This window comes from Colletes latitarsis, chromosome 1 (genome assembly GCF_051014445.1).
Source record: "Colletes latitarsis isolate SP2378_abdomen chromosome 1, iyColLati1, whole genome shotgun sequence".
NCBI lineage: Eukaryota > Metazoa > Arthropoda > Insecta > Hymenoptera > Colletidae > Colletes > Colletes latitarsis.
In genome coordinates this window covers 11874652-11900790 of record NC_135134.1, presented here as the reverse complement: position 1 = coordinate 11900790, position 26139 = coordinate 11874652, and positions in this window count along the sequence as shown.

Below are 26139 nucleotides of genomic sequence, written 5' to 3'. Positions count from 1 at the left end.
TGTTAGGTCTAGGTTAGGTCTGGGATTTGCTCTCATCAGGCTCATACATTCGCACATTTCTCATACTTGATGGCCAGATCCTGGGCTTTTTCTGGTTTGGATCACGTAGTAATGTGGTACCACACTGAAACAGTCGACTGATCCTGATCTCGGTCAATATTTTAGAGGATAACGCATGTTAGGTCTTGGTTCGGCCTTGGATTTGCCCTCATCAGGCTTACACGATCGCATTCTTCACATACCTTGTGAACAGAACCTGGGTTTTTTGTAGTTTGGGTCAAGTGGTAATGTGGTACCACACTGAAACAGTCGATTAAACCTGGTTTCGATCGATATTTTAGAGGATAACGCATGTTAGGTCTAGGTAAGGTCTGGGATTTGCACTCATCAGGCTCATACTTTCGCATATTTCACATACTTGATGGCCAGATTCAGGGCTTTTTCTGGTTTGGATCACGTGGTAATGTGGTACCACACTGAAACAGTCGACTAAACCTGGTCTCGGTCAACATTTCAAAGGATAACTCATGTTAGGTCTAGGTTAGGTCCGGGATTTGCCCTCATCAGGCTCACACTTTCGCATTCTTCACATACCTGTTGAACAGATCCAGGGTTTTTTCTGGTTTGGATCACGTGGTAATGTGGTACCACACTGAAACAGTCGACTAAACCTGGTCTCGGTCAACATTTCAAAGGATAACTCATGTTAGGTCTAGGTTAGGTCCGGGATTTGCACTCATCAGGCTCATACTTTCGCATATTTCACATACTTGATGGCCAGATTCAGGGCTTTTTCTGGTTTGGATCACGTGGTAATGTGGTACCACACTGAAACAGTCGACTAAACCTGGTCTCGGTCAACATTTCAAAGGATAACTCATGTTAGGTCTAGGTTAGGTCCGGGATTTGCCCTCATCAGGCTCACACTTTCGCATTCTTCACATACCTGTTGAACAGATCCAGGGTTTTTTCTGGTTTGGATCACGTGGTAATGTGGTACCACACTGAAACAGTCCATTAAACCTAGTCTGGGTCAACATTTCAAAGGATAACTCACGTTTGGTCTAGGTTAGGTCTGGGATTTGCACTCATCAGGCTCATACATTCGCATATTACTCATACTTGATGGCCAGATTCTGGGCTTTTTTTAGTTTGGATCACGCAGTAATGCGGTACCACACTGAAACAGACCATTAAACCTGGTTTCGATCAATATTTTAGAGGATAACACATGTTAGGTCTAGGTTAGGTCTGGGATTTGCACTCATCAGGCTCATACTTTCGCATATTTCTCATACTTGATGGCCAGATTCAGGGCTTTTTCTGGTTTGGATCACGTGGTAATGTGGTACCACACTGAAACAGTCGACTAAACCTGGTCTCGGTCAACATTTCAAAGGATAACTCATGTTAGGTCTAGGTTACGTCTGGGATTTGCTCTCATCAGGCTCATACTTTCGCGTGTATCTCATATTTGATGGCCAGATCCTGGGCTTTTTCTGGTTTGGATCACGTAGTAATGTGGTACCACACTGAAACTGTCCATTAAACCTGGTTTCCATCAATATTTTAGAGGATAACGCATGTTAGGTCTATGTCAGGTCTGGGATTTGCTCTCATCAGGCTCATACTGTCGCATATTTCTCATACTTGATGGCCAGGTCCTGGGCTTTTTCTGGTTTGGATCACGTAGTAATGTGGGACCACACTGAAACAGTCCATTAAACCTAGTCTGGGTCAACATTTCAAAGGATAACTCACGTTTGGTCTAGGTTAGGTCTGGGATTTGCACTCATCAGGCTCATACATTCGCATATTACTCATACTTGATGGCCAGATTCTGGGCTTTTTTTAGTTTGGATCACGCAGTAATGCGGTACCACACTGAAACAGACCATTAAACCTGGTTTCGATCAATATTTTAGAGGATAACACATGTTAGGTCTAGGTTAGGTCTGGGATTTGCACTCATCAGGCTCATACTTTCGCATATTTCTCATACTTGATGGCCAGATTCAGGGCTTTTTCTGGTTTGGATCACGTGGTAATGTGGTACCACACTGAAACAGTCGACTAAACCTGGTCTCGGTCAACATTTCAAAGGATAACTCATGTTAGGTCTAGGTTAGGTCCGGGATTTGCCCTCTTCAGTCTCATACTTTCGCATTTTTTACATCCTTGTTGGCCAGATCCTGGGTTTTTTCTGGTTTGGATCACATAGTAATGTGGTACCACACTGAAACTGTCCATTAAACCTGGTTTCGATCAATATCTTAGAGGAAAACGCATGTTAGGTCTGGGTTAGGTCTGGGATTTGCTCTCATCAGGCTCATACATTCGCATATTTCTCATACTTGATGGCCAGATCCTGGGCTTTTTCTGGTTTGGATCACGTAGTAATGTGGTACCACACTGAAACAGTCGACTAATCCTGGACTCGGCCAATATTTTAGAGGATAACGCATGTTAGGTCTAGGTTAGGTCTGGGATTTGCACTCATCAGGCTCATACTTTCGTATATTTCTCATACTTGTTGGCCTGATTCTCGGCTTTTTTTGGCTTGGATCACGTAGTAATGTGGGACCACACTGAAACAGTCGATTAAACCTGGTCTCGATCAATATTTTAGAGGATAACGCAAGTTAGGTCTAGGTTAGGGCTGGGATTTGCTCTCATCAGGCTCATACTTTCGCATATTTCTGATACTTGATGGCCAGATTCTGGTCTTTTTCTGGTTTCGATCACGTAGTAATGGGGTACCACACTGAAACAGTCCATTAAACCTGGTTTCGATCAATGTTTTAGAGGATAACGCATGATAGGTCTAGGCCAGGCCTGGGATTTGCCCACATCAGACTCATACTTCCGCATTCTTCAAATTCTTGTGGAACAGATCCTGGGCTTTTTCTGGTTTCGATCACATAGTAATGTGGTACCACACTGAAACAGTCGACTAAACCTGGTCACGATCAATATTTTAGAGGATAACGCAAGTTAGGTCTAGGTTAGGGCTGGGATTTGCTCTCATCAGGCTCATACTTTCGCATATTTCTGATACTTGATGGCCAGATTCTGGTCTTTTTCTGGTCTCGATCACGTAGTAATGCGGTACCACACTGAAACAGTCCATTAAACCTGGTTTCGATCAATGTTTCAGAGGATAACGCATGTTAGGTCTAGGTTAGGCCTTGGATTTGCCCTCATCAGACTCATACTTTCGCATTCTTCACATACTTGTTGAACAGATCTCGGGTTTTTTCTGGTTTGGGTCACGTGGTAATGTGTTACCCCACTGAAACAGTCGACTAATCCTGGTCTCGGTCAGTATTTTAGAGGATAACGCATGTTAGGTCTAGGTTAGGTCTGGGATTTGCACTCATCAGGCTCATACTTTCGCATATTTCTGATACTTGATGGCCAGATTCTGGTCTTTTTCTGGTTTCGATCACGTAGTAATGCGGTACCACACTGAAACAGTCCATTATACCTGGTTTCGATCAATGTTTCAGAGGATAACGCATGTTAGGTCTAGGTTAGGCCTTGGATTTGCCCTCATCAGACTCATACTTTCGCATTCTTCACATACTTGTTGAACAGATCTCGGGTTTTTTCTGGTTTGGGTCACGTGGTAATGTGTTACCCCACTGAAACAGTCGACTAATCCTGGTCTCGGTCAATATTTTAGAGGTTAACTCATGTTAGGTCTAGGTTAGGACTGGGATTTGCTCTCATCAGGCTCATACATTCGCATATTTCTCATACTTGGTGGCCAGGTCCTGGGCTTTTTCTGGTTTGGATCACGTAGTAATGTGGTACCACACTGAAACAGTCGACTAATCCTGGTCTCGGTCAATATTTTAGAGGATAACGCATGTTAGGTCTTGGTTCGGCCTTGGATTTGCCCTCATCAGGCTCACACGATCGCATTCTTCACATACCTTGTGAACAGAACCTGGGTTTTTTCTAGTTTGGATCAAGTGGTAATGTGGTACCACACTGAAACAGTCGATTAAACCTGGTTTCGATCGATATTTTAGAGGATAACGCATGTTAGGTCTAGGTTAGGTCTGGGATTTGCACTCATCAGGCTCATACTTTCGCATATTTCACATACTTGATGGCCAGATTCAGGGCTTTTTCTGGTTTGGATCACGTGGTAATGTGGTACCACACTGAAACAGTCGACTAAACCTGGTCTCGGTCAACATTTCAAAGGATAACTCATGTTAGGTCTAGGTTAGGTCTGGGATTTGCTCTTATCAGGCTCATACTTTCGCGTGTTTCTCATACTTGATGGCCAGATTCTGGGCTTTTTTTTTTAGTTTGGATCACGTAGTAATGTGGTACCACACTGACACAGTCGACTAAACCTGGTCTCGCTCAATATTTTAGAGGATAACGCATGTTAGGTCTAGGTTAGGTCTGGGATTTGCACTCATCAGGCTCATACTTTCGCATATTTCTCATACTTGATGGCCAGATTCTGGGCCTTTTTTGGTTTCGATCAAGTAGTAATGCGGCCCCCGGTTGGAAAGGATGGTTGCGGCTCTGGGCCGGATCCTGCCCAACCTGGGGGGCCCGGCGGGCCGAGTTCGTCGCCTCTATGTGGCAACGGTCCAGTCGGTGGCCTTATACGGGGCCCCCGTCTGGGCGGACGACCTGGCTGCCTCCCGGCGCAGCATGACTATGCTGCGTCGGGTGCAGAGGCGCATGGCGCTCAGGGTCGTCCGCGGGTATCGGACCATGTCACATGAGGCGGCGACGGTTCTAGCGGGGATGCCGCCCATGGACCTGCTCGCGCGGTCGCACGCGGTGATGTACCGGCACCGCGTCGACCGTCGCGCGGGGGTGGGGGCGGTCCCGGGCGGGCAGGAACCTGCTTGGGGCGATTTGAAGCGCCAGGCCCGGCAGTCCGTGTTGCTCGCGTGGCAGGAGCGGCTGGCTCTGCCAACCGCGGGGCACCGGACTGTCGGGGCGGTTCGGCCACTCCTGAAGGAGTGGCTGGACAGAGGCCATGGCAGCCTCACCTACCGGATGGCACAGGTATTTTCCGGGCATGGCAGCTTCGGAAGATACCTGTGCCGGATAGGGAAGGAGCCGACGGCGCGTTGCTGCCACTGCGACGCTGAGCAGGACACGGCGGATCATACCCTGGAGGTATGCCCCGCGTGGGAGGGGGAGCGCCGTGTCCTGGTCGGCGTCGTCGGGCGGGATGTCTCGCTGCCGGGCGTGGTGCGCGCCATGCTCGGCAGCGAGGAGAAGTGGAGGGCCGTGGCCTCCTTCTGCGAGAACGTAATGTTGCAAAAGGAGGCCGCGGGGAGGGAGCGCGAGCTACAGCGGCGCGCTGAAGCTCGCGCTCGTGCGGTGGCCCGAGGTCGTCGCCCGGTCGCGAGGCGTCGCGGGCGGCCGCCTCGGCGTGGCGGATGACCTAGGCTGGGAGGGGGGTCCTGAGGGGACCCTCCTCCCGCCAGGTGGCGCCGGGTCGGACCGGTTGGGGGTAGGAGTGCCTCCCCCTACCGGTCCGACGCAAGGGGAGGCACCCTCGGCGGTCTGGTGCGGCCATGAACGCCCGGCCGCCGAGGGGTGGAAACGGGATCGCGGGCGGTTGCGAGTTGGGGCTCGCAGCCGCCACTAAACGCGGCCCCGGGACGGATAGCGGCGGGATGGAGTGGCCCCGTCCCGCCGCTATGAGGCAGTGTGTCTACTGGGGGGACCGATTGTCCCCCCGGGGGATGGGCGCGAAAGCGCGGGCACGGGGAGGATACCGGAAGAATGCTTCGAGCGATTCCCGGTATCCTCCCAAAGCGTGCCGAAGGGTCACCGTGGGGTTTTTAGTGGGTAGGTCCCGCGCCTGTCGTTGTACGGGCGCGGGGAATCCCACACACCCCTCCCACCTCTCCCCAAGGAGGTGGGAGGGAGTCTTTCGAAGATTTTCCCCACGACAAAAAAAAAAAAAAAAAAAAAAAAAAAAAAAAAAAAAAAAAGTAGTAATGCGGCACCACCGTGAAAGAGACCATTAAACCTGGTTTCGACCAATATTTTAGAGGCTAACGCATATTAGGTCTTTGTTAGGTCCGGGATTTGCCCTCATCAGGCTCACACTTTCGCATTCTTCACATACCTGTTGAACAGATCCAGGGTTTTTTCTGGTTTGGATCACGTGGTAATGTGGTACCACACTGAAACAGTCCATTAAACCTAGTCTGGGTCAACATTTCAAAGGATAACTCACGTTAGGTCTAGGTTAGGTCTGGGATTTGCTCTCATCAGGCTCATACATTCGCATATTACTCATACTTGATGGCCAGATCCTGGGCTTTTTCTGGTTTGGATCACGTGGTAATGTGGTACCACACTGAAACAGTCGACTAATCCAGGTCTCGGCCAATATTTTAGAGGATAACGCATGTTAGGTCTAGGTTAGGTCTGGGATTTGCTCTCATCAGGCTCATACTTTCGCATGTTTCTCATGCTTGATGGCCAGATTCTGGGCTTTTTTTAGTTTGGATCACGCAGTAATGTGGTACCACACTGAAACAGACCATTAAACCTGGTTTCGATCAATATTTTAGAGGATAACACATGTTAGGTCTAGGTTAGGTCTGGGATTTGCACTCATCAGGCTCATACTTTCGCATATTTCTCATACTTGATGGCCAGATTCAGGGCTTTTTCTGGTTTGGATCACGTGGAAATGTAGTACCACACTGAAACAGTCAATTAAACCTAGTCTGGGTCAACATTTCAAAGGATAACTCATGTTAGGTCTAGGTTAGGTCTGGGATTTGCTCTCATCAGGCTCATACATTCGCATATTACTCATACTTGATGGCCAGATCCTGGGCTTTTTCTGGTTTGGATCACGTAGTAATGTGGGACCACACTGAAACAGTCGATTAAACCTGGTCTCGGTCAATATTTTAGAGGATAACGCATGTTAGGTCTGGGTTAGGTCTGGGATTTGCTCTCATCAGGCTCATACTTTCGCATATTTCTCATACTTGTTGGCCAGATTCTGGGCTTTTTTTGGCTTGGATCACGTAGTAATGTGGTACCACACTGAAACAGTCGACTAAACCTGGTCACGATCAATATTTTAGAGGATAACGCATGTTAGGTCTAGGTTAGGTCTGGGATTTGCTCTCATCAGGCTCATACTTTCGCATGTTTCTCATGCTTGATGGCCAGATTCTGGGCTTTTTTTAGTTTGGATCACGCAGTAATGTGGTACCACACTGAAACAGACCATTAAACCTGGTTTCGATCAATATTTTAGAGGATAACGCATGTTAGGTCTATGTTAAGTCTGGGATTTGCTCTCATCAGGCTCATACATTCAGATTTTCCGCATACTTGTTGGCCAGATCCTGGGCTTTTTCAGGTTTGGATCAAGTGGTAATGTGGTACCACACTGAAACAGTCCACTAAACCTGGTTTCGATAAATATTTTAGAGGATAACGCATGTTAGGTCTTGGTTCGGCCTTGGATTTGCCCTCATCAGGCTCACACGTTCGCATTCTTCACATACCTGGTGAACAGATCCTGAGGTTTTCCTGGTTTGGATCACGTGGTAATGTGGTACCACACTGAAACAGCCCATTAAACCTGGTTACGATCAATATTTTAGAGGATAACACATGTTAGGTCTAGGTGAGGCCTTGGATTTGCACTCATCAGGGTCACACTTTAGCATTCTTCACATACCTGTTGAACAGATCCAGGGTTTTTTCTGGTTTGGATCACGTGGAAATGTGGTACCACACTGAAACCGTCCATTAAACCTAGTCTGGGTCAACATTTCAAAGGATAACTCATGTTAGGCCCAGGTTAGGTCTGGGATTTGCACTCATCAGGCTCATACATTCGCATATTTCTCATACTTGACGGCCAGATCCTGGGCTTCTTCTGGTTTGGATCACGTAGTAATGTGGTACCACACTGAAACTGGCCACTAAACCTGGTCATGATCAATATTTTAGAGGATAACGCATGTTAGGTCTAGGTTAGGTCTGGGATTTGCACTCATCAGGCTCAAACATTCGCATATTTCTCATACTTGATGGCCAGATACTGGGCGTTTTCTGGTTTGGATCACGTAGTAATGTGGTACCACACTGAAACTGTCGACTAATCCTGGTCTCGGTCAATATTTTAGAGGATAACGCATGTTAGGTCTAGGTTAGGTCTGGGATTTGCACTCATCAGGCTCATACTTTTGCATATTTCTCATACTGGACGGCCGGATTCTGGCTTTCACTGCTTTGGATAACGTAGCAATGTGGTACCGCACTGAAACTGTCCAGTAAACCTGGTTTTGATCAATAATTTGGAAGATAACTCATGTTATGTCTAGGCCAGGCCTGGGATTTGCCCACATCAGACTCATACTTCCGCATTCTTCAAATACTTGTGGAACAGATCCTGGGTTTTTTCTGGTTTCGATCACATGGTAATGTGGTACCACACTGAAACAGACGACAAAAACCTGGTCACGATCAATATTTTAGAGGATAACGCAAGTTAGGTCTAGTTTGGGGCTGGGATTTGCTCTCATCAGGCTCATACTTTCGCATATTTCTGATACTTGATGGCCAGATTCTAGTCTTTTTCTGGTTTCGATCACGTAGTAATGCGGTACGACGCTGAAACTGTCGACTGAACCTGGTCATGATCAATATTTTAGAGGATAACTCATGTTAGGTCTAGGTTAGGCCTTGGATTTGCACTCATCAGGCTCATACTTTCGCATTCTTCACATACCTGGTGAACAGATCCGGGGCTTTTTCTGGTTTGGATCAAGTGGTAATGTGGTACCACACTGAAACAGACCATTAAACCTAGTCGGGGTCAACATTTCAAAGGATAACTCATGTTAGGTCCAGGTTAGGTCTGGGATTTGCACTCATCAGGCTCATACTTTCGCATATATCTCATACTTGTTAGCCAGATTCTGGGCTTTTTTTGGCTTGGATCACGTAGTAATGTGGGACCACACTGAAACAGTCGATTAAACCTGGTCTCGATCAATATTTTAGAGGATAACGCATGTTAGGTCTGGGTTAGGTCTGGGATTTGCCCTCTTCAGTCTCATACTTTCGCATTCTTCACATCCTTGTTGGCCAGATCCTGGGTTTTTTCTGGATTGGATCACATAGTAATGTGGTACCACACTGAAACAATCGACTAGACCTGGTCACGATCAATATTTTAGAGGATAACGCATGTTTGGTCTAGGTTAGGGCTGGGATTTGGTCTCATCAGGCTCATACATTCGCATATTTCTCATACTTGATGGCCAGATCCTTGGCTTTTTCTGGTTTGGATCACGTAGTAATGTGGTACCACACTGAAACTGTCTACTAATGCTGGTCTCGGTCAATATTTTAGAGGATAACGCATGTTAGGTCTCGGTTAGGTCTGGGATTTGCATTCATCTGGCTCATACTATCACATATTTCTCATACTTGTTGGCCAGATTCTGGGCTTTTTTTGGCTTGGATCACGTAGTAATGTGGTACCACACTGAAACTGTCCATTAAACCTGGTTTCGATCAATATTTTTGAGGATATCGCATGTTAGGTCTGGGTTAGGTCTGGGATTTGCTCTCATCAGGCTCATACATTCGCATATTTCTCATACTTGTTGACCAGATCCTGGGCTTTTTCTGGTTTGGATCACGTAGTAATGTGGTACCACACTGAAACAGTCGACTAATCCTGGTCTCGATCAATATTTTAGAGGATAACGCATGTTAGGTCTGGGTTAGGTCTCGGATTTGCACTCATCAGGCTCATACTTTCGCATATTTCTCATACTTGATGGCCAGATCCTGGGCTTTTTCTGGTTTGGATCACGTAGTAACGTGGTACCACACTGAAACAGTCGACTAATCCTGGTCTCGATCAATATTTTTGAGGATATCGCATGTTAGGTCTGGGTTAGGTCTGGGATTTGCTCTCATCAGGCTCATACATTCGCATATTTCTCATACTTGTTGACCAGATCCTGGGCTTTTTCTGGTTTGGATCACGTAGTAATGTGGTACCACACTGAAACAGTCGACTAATCCTGGTCTCGATCAATATTTTAGAGGATAACTCATGTTAGGTCTAGGCTAGGTCTCGGATTTGCACTCATCAGGCTCATACTTTCGCATATTTCTCATACTTGATGGCCAGATCCTGGGCTTTTTCTGGTTTGGATCACGTAGTAATGTGGTACCACACTGAAACAGTCGACTAATCCTGGTCTCGATCAATATTTTAGAGGATAACGCAAGTTAGGTCTAGGTTAGGGCTGGGATTTGCTCTCATCAGGCTCATACTTTCGCATATTTCTGATACTTGATGGCCAGATTCTAGTCTTTTTCTGGTTTCGATCACGTAGTAATGCGGTACCACGCTGAAACTGTCGACTGAACCTGGTCATGATCAATATTTTAGAGGATAACTCATGTTAGGTCTAGGTTAGGCCTTGGATTTGCACTCATCAGGCTCATACTTTCGCATTCTTCACATACCTGGTGAACAGATCCGGGGCTTTTTCTGGTTTGGATCAAGTGGTAATGTGGTACCACACTGAAACAGACCATTAAACCTAGTCGGGGTCAACATTTCAAAGGATAACTCATGTTAGGTCCAGGTTAGGTCTGGGATTTGCACTCATCAGGCTCATACTTTCGCATATTTCTCATACTTGTTAGCCAGATTCTGGGCTTTTTTTGGCTTGGATCACGTAGTAATGTGGGACCACACTGAAACAGTCGATTAAACCTGGTCTCGATCAATATTTTAGAGGATAACGCATGTTAGGTCTGGGTTAGGTCTGGGATTTGCCCTCTTCAGTCTCATACTTTCGCATTCTTCACATCCTTGTTGGCCAGATCCTGGGTTTTTTCTGGTTTGGATCACATAGTAATGTGGTACCACACTGAAACAATCGACTAAACCTGGTCACGATCAATATTTTAGAGGATAACGCATGTTTGGTCTAGGTTAGGGCTGGGATTTGGTCTCATCAGGCTCATACATTCGCATATTTCTCATACTTGATGGCCAGATCCTTGGCTTTTTCTGGTTTGGATCACGTAGTAATGTGGTACCACACTGAAACTGTCTACTAATGCTGGTCTCGGTCAATATTTTAGAGGATAGCGCATGTTAGGTCTCGGTTAGGTCTGGGATTTGCATTCATCTGGCTCATACTATCGCATATTTCTCATACTTGTTGGCCAGATTCTGGGCTTTTTTTGGCTTGGATCACGTAGTAATGTGGTACCACACTGAAACTGTCCATTAAACCTGGTTTCGATCAATATTTTTGAGGATATCGCATGTTAGGTCTGGGTTAGGTCTGGGATTTGCTCTCATCAGGCTCATACATTCGCATATTTCTCATACTTGTTGACCAGATCCTGGGCTTTTTCTGGTTTGGATCACGTAGTAATGTGGTACCACACTGAAACAGTCGACTAATCCTGGTCTCGATCAATATTTTAGAGGATAACGCATGTTAGGTCTGGGTTAGGTCTCGGATTTGCACTCATCAGGCTCATACTTTCGCATATTTCTCATACTTGATGGCCAGATCCTGGGCTTTTTCTGGTTTGGATCACGTAGTAATGTGGTACCACACTGAAACAGTCGACTAATCCTGGTCTCGCTCAATATTTTTGAGGATATCGCATGTTAGGTCTGGGTTAGGTCTGGGATTTGCTCTCATCAGGCTCATACATTCGCATATTTCTCATACTTGTTGACCAGATCCTGGGCTTTTTCTGGTTTGGATCACGTAGTAATGTGGTACCACACTGAAACAGTCGACTAATCCTGGTCTCGATCAATATTTTAGAGGATAACGCATGTTAGGTCTGGGTTAGGTCTCGGATTTGCACTCATCAGGCTCATACTTTCGCATATTTCTCATACTTGATGGCCAGATCCTTGGCTTTTTCTGGTTTGGATCACGTAGTAATGTGGTACCACACTGAAACTGTCTGCTAATGCTGGTCTCGGTCAATATTTTAGAGGATAGCGCATGTTAGGTCTCGGTTAGGTCTGGGATTTGCATTCATCTGGCTCATACTATCGCATATTTCTCATACTTGTTGGCCAGATTCTGGGCTTTTTTTGGCTTGGATCACGTAGTAATGTGGGACCACACTGAAACAGTCGATTAAACCTGGTCTCGATCAATATTTTAGAGGATAACGCATGTTAGGTCTGGGTTAGGTCTGGGATTTGCCCTCTTCAGTCTCATACTTTCGCATTCTTCACATCCTTGTTGGCCAGATCCTGGGTTTTTTCTGGATTGGATCACATAGTAATGTGGTACCACACTGAAACAATCGACTAGACCTGGTCACGATCAATATTTTAGAGGATAACGCATGTTTGGTCTAGGTTAGGGCTGGGATTTGGTCTCATCAGGCTCATACATTCGCATATTTCTCATACTTGATGGCCAGATCCTTGGCTTTTTCTGGTTTGGATCACGTAGTAATGTGGTACCACACTGAAACTGTCTACTAATGCTGGTCTCGGTCAATATTTTAGAGGATAACGCATGTTAGGTCTCGGTTAGGTCTGGGATTTGCATTCATCTGGCTCATACTATCACATATTTCTCATACTTGTTGGCCAGATTCTGGGCTTTTTTTGGCTTGGATCACGTAGTAATGTGGTACCACACTGAAACTGTCCATTAAACCTGGTTTCGATCAATATTTTTGAGGATATCGCATGTTAGGTCTGGGTTAGGTCTGGGATTTGCTCTCATCAGGCTCATACATTCGCATATTTCTCATACTTGTTGACCAGATCCTGGGCTTTTTCTGGTTTGGATCACGTAGTAATGTGGTACCACACTGAAACAGTCGACTAATCCTGGTCTCGATCAATATTTTAGAGGATAACGCATGTTAGGTCTGGGTTAGGTCTCGGATTTGCACTCATCAGGCTCATACTTTCGCATATTTCTCATACTTGATGGCCAGATCCTGGGCTTTTTCTGGTTTGGATCACGTAGTAATGTGGTACCACACTGAAACAGTCGACTAATCCTGGTCTCGATCAATATTTTTGAGGATATCGCATGTTAGGTCTGGGTTAGGTCTGGGATTTGCTCTCATCAGGCTCATACATTCGCATATTTCTCATACTTGTTGACCAGATCCTGGGCTTTTTCTGGTTTGGATCACGTAGTAATGTGGTACCACACTGAAACAGTCGACTAATCCTGGTCTCGATCAATATTTTAGAGGATAACTCATGTTAGGTCTAGGCTAGGTCTCGGATTTGCACTCATCAGGCTCATACTTTCGCATATTTCTCATACTTGATGGCCAGATCCTGGGCTTTTTCTGGTTTGGATCACGTAGTAATGTGGTACCACACTGAAACAGTCGACTAATCCTGGTCTCGATCAATATTTTAGAGGATAACGCAAGTTAGGTCTAGGTTAGGGCTGGGATTTGCTCTCATCAGGCTCATACTTTCGCATATTTCTGATACTTGATGGCCAGATTCTAGTCTTTTTCTGGTTTCGATCACGTAGTAATGCGGTACCACGCTGAAACTGTCGACTGAACCTGGTCATGATCAATATTTTAGAGGATAACTCATGTTAGGTCTAGGTTAGGCCTTGGATTTGCACTCATCAGGCTCATACTTTCGCATTCTTCACATACCTGGTGAACAGATCCGGGGCTTTTTCTGGTTTGGATCAAGTGGTAATGTGGTACCACACTGAAACAGACCATTAAACCTAGTCGGGGTCAACATTTCAAAGGATAACTCATGTTAGGTCCAGGTTAGGTCTGGGATTTGCACTCATCAGGCTCATACTTTCGCATATTTCTCATACTTGTTAGCCAGATTCTGGGCTTTTTTTGGCTTGGATCACGTAGTAATGTGGGACCACACTGAAACAGTCGATTAAACCTGGTCTCGATCAATATTTTAGAGGATAACGCATGTTAGGTCTGGGTTAGGTCTGGGATTTGCCCTCTTCAGTCTCATACTTTCGCATTCTTCACATCCTTGTTGGCCAGATCCTGGGTTTTTTCTGGTTTGGATCACATAGTAATGTGGTACCACACTGAAACAATCGACTAAACCTGGTCACGATCAATATTTTAGAGGATAACGCATGTTTGGTCTAGGTTAGGGCTGGGATTTGGTCTCATCAGGCTCATACATTCGCATATTTCTCATACTTGATGGCCAGATCCTTGGCTTTTTCTGGTTTGGATCACGTAGTAATGTGGTACCACACTGAAACTGTCTACTAATGCTGGTCTCGGTCAATATTTTAGAGGATAGCGCATGTTAGGTCTCGGTTAGGTCTGGGATTTGCATTCATCTGGCTCATACTATCGCATATTTCTCATACTTGTTGGCCAGATTCTGGGCTTTTTTTGGCTTGGATCACGTAGTAATGTGGTACCACACTGAAACTGTCCATTAAACCTGGTTTCGATCAATATTTTTGAGGATATCGCATGTTAGGTCTGGGTTAGGTCTGGGATTTGCTCTCATCAGGCTCATACATTCGCATATTTCTCATACTTGTTGACCAGATCCTGGGCTTTTTCTGGTTTGGATCACGTAGTAATGTGGTACCACACTGAAACAGTCGACTAATCCTGGTCTCGATCAATATTTTAGAGGATAACGCATGTTAGGTCTGGGTTAGGTCTCGGATTTGCACTCATCAGGCTCATACTTTCGCATATTTCTCATACTTGATGGCCAGATCCTGGGCTTTTTCTGGTTTGGATCACGTAGTAATGTGGTACCACACTGAAACAGTCGACTAATCCTGGTCTCGATCAATATTTTTGAGGATATCGCATGTTAGGTCTGGGTTAGGTCTGGGATTTGCTCTCATCAGGCTCATACATTCGCATATTTCTCATACTTGTTGACCAGATCCTGGGCTTTTTCTGGTTTGGATCACGTAGTAATGTGGTACCACACTGAAACAGTCGACTAATCCTGGTCTCGATCAATATTTTAGAGGATAACGCATGTTAGGTCTGGGTTAGGTCTCGGATTTGCACTCATCAGGCTCATACTTTCGCATATTTCTCATACTTGATGGCCAGATCCTGGGCTTTTTCTGGTTTGGATCACGTAGTAATGTGGTACCATACTGAAACAGTCGACTAATCCTGGTCTCGGCCAATATTTTAGAGGATAACGCATGTTAGGTCTAGGTTAGGTCTGGGATTTGCTCCCATCAGGCTCATACATTCGCATATTTCTCGTACATGTTGGCCATATCCTGCGCCTTTCTGTTTTGGATCACGTAGTAATGTGGTACCACACTGAAACTGTCCATTAAACCTGGTTTCGATCAATATTTTAGAGGATAACGCATGTTAGGTCTATGTCAGGTCTGGGATTTGCTCTCATCAGGCTCATACTGTCGCATATTTCTCATACTTGATGGCCAGATCCTGGGCTTTTTCAGGTTTGGATCACGTAGTAATGTGGGACCACACTGAAACAGTCGATTAGACCTGGTCTCGGTCAATATTTTAGAGGATAACGCATGTTAGGTCTAGGTTAGGTCTGGGATTTGCACTCATCAGGCTCATACTTTCGCATATTTCTCATTCTTGATGGCCAGATCCTGGGCTTTTTCTGGTTTGGATCACGGAGTAATGTGGGACCACACTGAAACAATCGATTAAACCTGGTCTCGATCAATATCTTAGAGGATAACGCATGTTAGGTCAGGGTTAGGTCTGGGATTTGCCCTCTTCAGTCTCATACTTTCGCATTCTTCACATCCTTGTTGGCCAGATCCTGGGTTTTTTCTGGTTTGGATCACATAGTAATGTGGTACCACACTGAAACAGTCGACTAAACCTGGTCACGATCAATATTTTAGAGGATAACGCATGTTAGGTCTAGGATAGGGCTGGGATTTGGTCTCATCAGGCTCATACATTCGCATATTTCTCATACTTGATGGCCAGATCCTGGGCTTTTTCTGGTTTGGATCACGTAGTAATGTGGTACCACACTGAAACTGTCGACTAATGCTGGTCTCGGTCTATATTTTAGAGGATAACGCATGTTAGGTCTAGGTTAGGTCTGGGATTTGCATTCATCTGGCTCATACTTTCGCATATTTCTCATACTTGTTGGCCAGATTCTGGGCTTTTTTTTTACTTGGATCACGTAGTAATGTGGTACCACACTGAAACTGTCCATTAAACCTGGTTTCGATCAATATTTTAGAGGATAACGCATGTTAGGTCTAGGTTAGGTCTGGGATTTTTACTCATCAGGCTCATACTTTCGCATATTTCTCATACTTGTTGGCCAGATTCTGGGCTTTTTTTAGTTTGGATCATGCAGTAATGTGGTACCACACTGAAACAGACCATTAAACCTGGTTTCGATCAATATTTTAGAGGATAACACATGTTAGGTCTAGGTTAGGTCTGGGATTTGCAATCTTCAGTCTCATACTTTCGCATATTTCTCGTACTTGTTGGCCATATACTGCGCCTTTCTGGTTTGGATCACGTAGTAATGTGGTACCACACTGAAACTGTCAATTAAACCTAGTCTGGGTCAACATTTCAAAGGTTAACTCATGTTAGGTCTAGGTTAGGTCTGGGATTTGCTCTCATCAGGCTCATACTTTCGCATGTTTCTCATACTTGATGGCCAGATTCTGGGCTTTTTTTAGTTTGGATCACGCAGTAATGTGGTACCACACTGAAACAGACCATTAAACCTGGTTTCGATCAATATTTTAGAGGATAACACATGTTAGGTCTAGGTTAGGTCTGGAATTTGCACTCATCAGGCTCATACTTTCGCATGTTTCTCATACTTGATGGCCAGATTCAGGGCTTTTTCTGGTTTGGATCACGTGGAAATGTGGTACCACACTGAAACAGTCAATTAGACCTAGTCTGGGTCAACATTTCAAAAGATAACTCATGTTAGGTCTGGGTTAGGTCTGGGATTTGCTCTCATCAGGCTCATACTTTCGCATATTTCTCATACTTGTTGGCCAGATTCTGGGCTTTTTTTGGCTTGGATCACCTAGTAATGTGGTACCACACTGAAACAGACCATTAAACCTGGTTTCGATCAATATTTTAGAGCATAACACATGTTAGGTCTAGGTTAGGTCTGGGATTTGGTCTCATCAGGCTCATACATTCGCATATTTCTCATACTTGATGGCCAGATTCTGGGCTTTTTTTGGCTTGGATCACCTAGTAATGTGGTACCACACTGAAACAGACCATTAAACCTGGTTTCGATCAATATTTTAGAGGATAACGCATGTTAGTTCTAGGTTAGGTCTGGGATTTGCATTCATCTGGCTCATACTTTCGCATATTTCTCATACTTGTTGGCCAGATTCTGGGCTTTTTTTTTGGCTTCGATCACGTAGTAATGTGGTACCACACTGAAACTGTCCATTAAACCTGGTTTCGATCAATATTTTAGAGGATAACGCATGTTAGGTCTGGGTTAGGTCTGGGATTTGCTCTCATCAGGCTCATACTTTCCCATATTTCTCGTACTTGTTGGCCATATCCTGCGCCTTTCTGGATTGGATCACGTAGTAATGTGGTACCACACTGAAATAGTCAATTAAACCTAGTGTGGGTCAACATTTCAAAGGATAACTCATGTTAGGTCTAGGTTAGGTCTGGGATTTGCTCTCATCAGGCTCATACATTCGCATGTTTCTCGTACTTGATGGCCATATCCTGGGCTTTTTCTGGTTTGGATCACGTAGTAATGTGGTACCACACTGAAACAGTTGACTAAACCTGGTCTCGGTCAATATTTTAGAGGATAACGCATGTTAGGTCTAGGTTAGGTCTGGGATTTGCACTCATCAGGCTCATACTTTCGCATATTTCTCATACTTGTTGACCAGATTCTGGGCTTTTTTTGGCTTGCACCACGTAGTAATGTGGTTCCACACTGAAACTGTCCATTAAACCTGGTTTCGATCAATATTTTAGAGGATAACGCATGTTAGGTCTTGGTTCGGCCTTGGATTTGCCCTCATCAGGCTCACACGTTCGCATTCTTCACATACCTGGTGAACAGATCCGGGGCTTTTTCTGGTTTGGATCAAGTGGTAATGTGGTACCACACTGAAACATACCATTAAACCTAGTCGGGGTCAACATTTCAAAGGATAACTCATGTTAGGTCCAGGTTAGGTCTGGGATTTGCACTCATCAGCCTCATACTTTCGCATATTTCTCATACTTGTTGGCCAGATTCTGGGCTTTTTTTGTCTTCGATCACGTAGTAATGTGGGACCACACTGAAACTGTCCATTAAACCTGGTTTCGATCAATATTTTAGAGGATAACACATGTTAGGTCTGGGTTAGGTCTGGGATTTGCTCTCATCAGGCTCATACTTTCGCATATTTCTCGTACTTGTTGGCCATATCCTGCGCCTTTCTAGATTGGATCACGTAGTAATGTGGTACCACACTGAAATAGTCAATTAAACCTAGTGTGGGTCAACATTTCAAAGGATAACTCATGTTAGGTCTAGGTTAGGTCTGGGATTTGCTCTCATCAGGCTCATACATTCGCATGTTTCTCGTACTTGATGGCCAGATCCTGGGCTTTTTCTGGTTTGGATCACGTAGTAATGTGGTACCACACTGAAACAGTTGACTAAACCTGGTCTCGGTCAATATTTTAGAGGACAACGCATGTTAGGTCTATGTTAGTTCTGGGATTTGCTCTCATCAGGCTCAAACATTCGCATATTTCTGATACTTGATGGCCAGATTCTGGTCTTTTTCTGGTTTCGATCACGTAGTAATGCGGTACCACACTGAAACTGTCGACTGAACCTGGTCTCGGCCAATATTTTAGAGGACCACGCATGTTAGGTCTAGGTTTGGTCTGGGATTTGGTCTCATCAGGCTCATACATTCGCATATTTCACATACTTGATGGCCAGATCCCGGGCTATTTTTGGTTTGGATCACCTAGTAATGTGGTACCACACTGAAACAGACCATTAAACCTGGTTTCGATCAATATTTTACAGCATAACACATGTTAGGTCTAGGTTAGGTCTGGGATTTGGTCTCATCAGGCTCATACATTCGCATATTTCTCATACTTGATGGCCAGATCCCGGGCTATTTCTGGTTTGGATCACGTAGTAATGTGGTACCACACTGAAACAGTCGACTAATCCTGGTCTCGGCCAATATTTTAGAGGATAACGCATGTTAGGTCTAGGTTAGGTCTGGGATTTGCACTCATCAGCCTCATACTTCCGCATATTTCTCATACTTGTTGGCCAGATTCTGGGCTTTTTTTGTCTTGGATCACGTAGTAATGTGGTACCACACTGAAACAGTCGACTAATCCTGGTCTCGGCCAATATTTTAGAGGATAACGCATGTTAGGTCTAGGTTAGGTCTGGGATTTGCACTCATCAGCCTCATACTTCCGCATATTTCTCATACTTGTTGGCCAGATTCTGGGCTTTTTTTGGCTTGGATCACCTAGTAATGTGGTACCACACTGAAACAGACCATTAAACCTGGTTTCGATCAATATTTTAGAGGATAACGCATGTTAGGTCTGGGTTAGGTCTGGGATTTGCTCTCATCAGGCTCATACTTTCGCATATTTCTCGTACTTGTTGGCCATATCCTGCGCCTTTCTGGATTGGATCACGTAGTAATGTGGTACCACACTGAAATAGTCAATTAAACCTAGTGTGGGTCAACATTTCAAAGGATAACTCATGTTAGGTCTAGGTTAGGTCTGGGATTTGCTCTCATCAGGCTCATACATTCGCATGTTTCTCGTACTTGATGGCCAGATCCTGGGCTTTTTCTGGTTTGGATCACGTAGTAATGTGGTACCACACTGAAACAGTTGACTAAACCTGGTCTCGGTCAATATTTTAGAGGACAACGCATGTTAGGTCTATGTTAGTTCTGGGATTTGCTCTCATCAGGTTCAAACATTCGCATATTTCTCATACTTGATGGCCAGATCCTGGGCGTTTTCTGGTTTGGATCACGTAGTAATGTGGTACCACACTGAAACAGTCGACTAATCCTGGTCTCGGTCAATATTTTAGAGGATAACGCATGTTAGGTCTAGGTTAGGTCTGGGATTTGCACTCATCAGGCTCATACTTTCGCATATTTCTCATACTTGATGGCCGGATTCTTGGCCTTTTATGGTTTAGATCACGTAGTAATGCGGTACCACACTGAAACTGTCCATTAAACCTGGTTCCGATCAATATTTTTGAGGATAACGCATGTTATGGTCTCGGTTAGGTCTAGGATTTGCCCCACATCAGACTCATACTTCCGCATTCTTCAAATACTTGTGGAACAGATCCTGGGTTTTTTCTGGTTTCGATCACATAGTAATGTGGTACCACACTGAAACAGTCGACAAAAACCTGGTCACGATCAATATTTTAGAAGATAACGCAAGTTAGGTCTAGGTTAGGGCTGGGATTTGCTCTCATCAGGCTCATACTTTCGCATATTTCTGATACATGATGGCCAGATTCTGCTCTTTTTCTGGTTTCGATCACGTAGTAATGCGGTACCACACTGAAACTGTCGACTGAACCTGGTCATGATCAATGTTTTAGAGGATAACGCATGTTAGGTCTAGGTTAGGCATTTGGATTTGCACTCATCAGGCTCATACTTTCGCATTCTTCACATACTTGTTGAACAGATCCCGGGTTTCTTCTACTTTGGGTCACGTGGTAATGCGTTACCCCACTGAAACAGTCGACTAATCCTGGTCTCGGTCAATATTTTAGAGGATAACTCATGTTAGGTCTAGGTTAGGTCTGGGATTTGCTCTCATCAGGCTCATACATTCGCATATTTCTCATACTTGTTGACCAGATTCTGGGCTTTTTTTGGCTTGCATCACGTAGTAATGTGGTACCACACTGAAACTGTCCATTAAACCTGGTTTCGATCAATATTTTAGAGGATAACGCATGTTAGGTCTTGGTTCGGCCGTGGATTTGCCCTCATCAGGCTCACACGTTCGCATTCTTCACATACCTGGTGAACAGATCCGGGGCTTTTTCTGGTTTGGATCAAGTGGTAATGTGGTACCACACTGAAAGAGACCATTGAACCTAGTCGGCGTCAACATTTCAAAGGATAACTCATGTTAGGTCCAGGTTAGGTCTGGGATTTGCACTCATCAGGCTCATACTTTCGCATATTTCTCATACTTGTTAGCCAGATTCTGGGCTTTTTTGGCTTGGATCACGTAGTAATGTGGGACCACACTGAAACAGTCGATTAAACCTGGTCTCGATCAATATTTTAGAGGATAACGCATGTTAGGTCTGGGTTAGGTCTGGGATTTGCCCTCTTCAGTCTCATACTTTCGCATTCTTCACATCCTTGTTGGCCAGATCCTGGGTTTTTTCCGGTTTGGATCACATAGTAATGTGGTACCACACTGAAACAGTCGACTAAACCTGGTCACGATCAATATTTTAGAGGATAACGCATGTTAGGTCTAGGTTAGGGCTGGGATTTGCTCTCATCAGGCTCATACATTAGCATATTTCTCATACTTGTTGACCAGATCCTGGGCTTTTTCTGGTTTGGATCACGTAGTAATGTGGTACCACACTGAAACAGTCGACTAATCCTGGTCTCGATCAATATTTTAGATGATAACGCATGTTAGGTCTGGGTTAGGTCTCGGATTTGCATTCATCAGGCTCATACTTTCGCATATTTCTCATACTTGATGGCCAGATCCTGGGCTTTTTCTGGTTTGGATCACGTAGTAATGTGGTACCACACTGAAACAGTCGACTAATCCTGGTCTCGGCCAATATTTTAGAGTATAACGCATGTTAGGTCTAGGTTTGGTCTGGGATTTGGTCTCATCAGGCTCATACATTCGCATATTTCACATACTTGATGGCCAGATCCCGGGCTATTTCTGGTTTGGATCACGTAGTAATCTGGTACCACACTGAAACAGTCGACTAATCCTGGTCTCGGCCAATATTTTAGAGGATAACGCATGTTAGGTCTAGGTTAGGTCTGGGATTTGCACTCATCAGCCTCATACTTTCGCATATTTCTCATACTTGTTGGCCAGATTCTGGGCTTTTTTTGTCTTGGATCACGTAGTAATGTGGGACCACACTGAAACAGTCGACTAAACCTGGTCACGATCAATATTTTAGAGGATAACGCATGTTAGGTCTAGGTTAGGGCTGGGATTTGGTCTCATCAGGCTCATACATTCGCATATTTCTCATACTTGATGGCCAGATCCTGGGCTTTTTCTGTTTTGGAACACGTAGTAATGTGGTACCACACTGAAACTGTCGACTAATGCTGGCCTCGGTCAATATTTTAGAGGATAACGCATGTTAGGTCTAGGTTAGGTCTGGGATTTGCATTCATCTGGCTCATACTTTCGCATATTTCTCATACTTGTTGGCCAGATTCTGGGCTTTTTTTTTGGCTTGGATCACGTAGTAATGTGGTACCACACTGAAACTGTCCATTAAACCTGGTTTCGATCAATATTTTAGAGGATAACGCATGTTAGGTCTGGGTTAGGTCTGGGATTTGCTCTCATCAGGCTCATACTTTCGCATATTTCTCGTACTTGTTGGCCATATCCTGCGCCTTTCTAGATTGGATCACGTAGTAATGTGGTACCACACTGAAATAGTCAATTAAACCTAGTGTGGGTCAACATTTCAAAGGATAACTCATGTTAGGTCTAGGATAGGTCTGGGATTTGCTCTCATCAGGCTCATACATTCGCATGTTTCTCGTACTTGATGGCCAGATCCTGGGCTTTTTCTGGTTTGGATCACGTAGTAATGTGGTACGACACTGAAACAGTTGACTAAACCTGGTGTCGGTCAATATTTTAGAGGATAACGCATGTTAGGTCTAGGTTAGGTCTGGGATTTGCTCTCATCAGGCTCATACATTCGCATGTTTCTCGTACTTGATGGCCAGATCCTGGGCTTTTTCTGGTTTGGATCACGTAGTAATGTGGTACCACACTGAAACAGTTGACTAAACCTGGTCTCGGTCAATATTTTAGAGGACAACGCATGTTAGGTCTATGTTAGTTCTGGGATTTGCTCTCATCAGGCTCAAACATTCGCATATTTCTGATACTTGATGGCCAGATTCTGGTCTTTTTCTGGTTTCGATCACGTAGTAATGCGGTACCACACTGAAACTGTCGACTGAACCTGGTCATGATCAATGTTTTAGAGGATAACGCATGTTAGGTCTAGGTTAGCCTTGGATTTGCACTCATCAGGCTCATACTTTCGCATTCTTCACATACTTGTTGAACAGATCCCGGGTTTCTTCTAGTTTGGGTCACGTGGTAATGCGTTACCCCACTGAAACAGTCGACTAATCCTGGTCTCGGTCAATATTTTAGAGGATAACGCATGTTAGGTCTGGGTTAGGTCTGGGATTTGCCCTCTTCAGTCTCATACATTCGCATATTTCTCATACTTGATGGCCAGATCCTGGGCTTTTTCTGGTTTGCATCACGTAGTAATGTGGTACCACACTGAAACTGTCGACTAATGCTGGTCTCGGTCTACATTTTAGAGGATAACGCATGTTAGGTCTAGGTTAGGTCTGCGATTTGCACTCATCAGGCTCATACTTTCGCATATTTCTCATACTAGTTGGCCAGATTCTGGGCTTTTTTTAGTTTGGATCACGCAGTAATGTGGTACCACACTGAAACAGACCATTAAACCTGGTTTCGATCAATATTTTAGAGGATAACACATGTTAGGTCTAGGTTAGGTCTAGGATTTGCACTCTTCAGTCTCATACTTTCGAATATTTCTCGTACTTGTTGGCCATATCCTGCGCCTTTCTGCTTTGGATCACGTAGTAATGTGGTACCACACTGAAACTGTCAATTAAACCTAGTCTGGGTCAACATTTCAAAGGTTAACTCATGTTAGGTCTAGGTTAGGTCTGGGATTTGCTCTCATCAGGCTCATACTTTCGCATGTTTCTCATACTTGATGGCCAGATTCTGGGCTTTTTTTAGTTTGGATCACGCAGTAATGTGGTACCACACTGAAACAGACCATTAAACCTGGTTTCGATCAATATTTTAGAGGATAACACATGTTAGGTCTAGGTTAGGTCTGGGATTTGCTCTCATCAGGCTCATACTTTCGCATATTTCTCATACTTGTTGGCCAGATTCTGGGCTTTTTTTGGCTTGGATCACCTAGTAATGTGGTACCACACTGAAACAGACCATTAAACCTGGTTTCGATCAATATTTTAGAACATAACACATGTTAGGCCTAGGTTAGGTCTGGGATTTGGTCTCATCAGGCTCATACATTCGCATATTTCTCATACTTGATGGCCAGATCCTGGGCTATTTCTGGTTTGGATCACGTAGTAATGTGGTACCACACTGAAACAGTCGACTAATCCTGGTCTCGGCCAATATTTTAGAGGATAACGCATGTTAGGTCTAGGTTAGGTCTGGGATTTGCACTCATCAGCCTCATACTTTCGCATATTTCTCATACTTGTTGGCCAGATTCTGGGCTTTTTTTGGCTTGGATCACGTAGTAATGTGGGACCACACTGAAACAGTCGATTAAACCTGGTCTCGATCAATATTTTAGAGGATAACGCATGTTAGGTCTGGGTTAGGTCTGGGATTTGCCCTCTTCAGTCTCATACTTTCGCATTCTTCACATCCTTGTTGGCCAGATCCTGGGTTTTTTCTGGTTTGGATCACATAGTAATGTGGTACCACACTGAAACAGTCGACTAAACCTGGTCACGATCAATATTTTAGAGGATAACGCATGTTAGGGCTAGGTTAGGGCTGGGATTTGGTCTCATCAGGGTCATACATTCGCATATTTCTCATACTTGATGGCCAGATCCTGGGCTTTTTCTGGTTTGGATCACGTAGTAATGTGGTACCACACTGAAACAGTTGACTAAACCTGGTCTCGGTCAATATTTTAGAGGATAACGCATGTTAGTTCTAGGTTAGGTCTGGGATTTGCTCTCATCAGGCTCATACTTTCGCATATTTCTCGTACTTGTTGTCCATATCCTGCGTCTTTCTGGATTGGATCACGTAGTAATGTGGTACCACACTGAAACTGTCCATTAAACCTGGTTTCGATCAATATTTTAGAGGATAACGCATGTTAGGTCTCGGATTTGCTCTCATCAGGCTCATACATTCGCATATTTCTCATACTTGATGGCCAGATCCTGGGCTTTTTCTGGTTTGGATCACGTAGTAACGTGGTACCACACTGAAACAGTCGACTAATCCTGGTCTCGGTCAATATTTTAGAGGATAACGCATGTTAGGTCTAGGTTAGGTCTGGCATTTGCACTCATCAGGCTCATACTTTCGCATATTTCTCATTCTTGATGGCCAGATCCTGGGCTTTTTCTGGTTTGGATCACGGAGTAATGTGGGACCACACTGAAACAATCGATTAAACCTGGTCTCGATCAATATCTTAGAGGATAACGCATGTTAGGTCAGGGTTAGGTCTGGGATTTGCCCTCTTCAGTCTCATACTTTCGCATTCATCACATCCTTGTTGGCCAGATCCTGGGTTTTTTCTGGTTTGGATCACATAGTAATGTGGTACCACACTGAAACAGTCGACTAAACCTGGTCACGATCAATATTTTAGAGGATAACGCATGTTAGGTCTAGGTTAGGGCTGGGATTTGGTCTCATCAGGCTCATACATTCGCATATTTCTCATACTTGTTGGCCAGATTCTGGGCTTTTTTTGGCTTGGATCACGTAGTAATGTGGTACCACACTGAAACAGTCGATTAAACCTGGTCTCGGTCAATATTTTAGAGGATAACGCATGTTAGGTCTAGATTAGGTCTGGGATTTGCACTCATCAGGCTCATACTTTCGCATATTTCTCATACTTGATGGCCAGATTCTGGGCCTTTTTTGGTTTCGATCACGTAGTAATGCGGTACCACCGTGAAAGAGACCATTAAACCTGGTTTCGACCAATATTTTAGAGGCTAACGCATGTTAGGTCTATGTTAGGTCCGGGATTTGCCC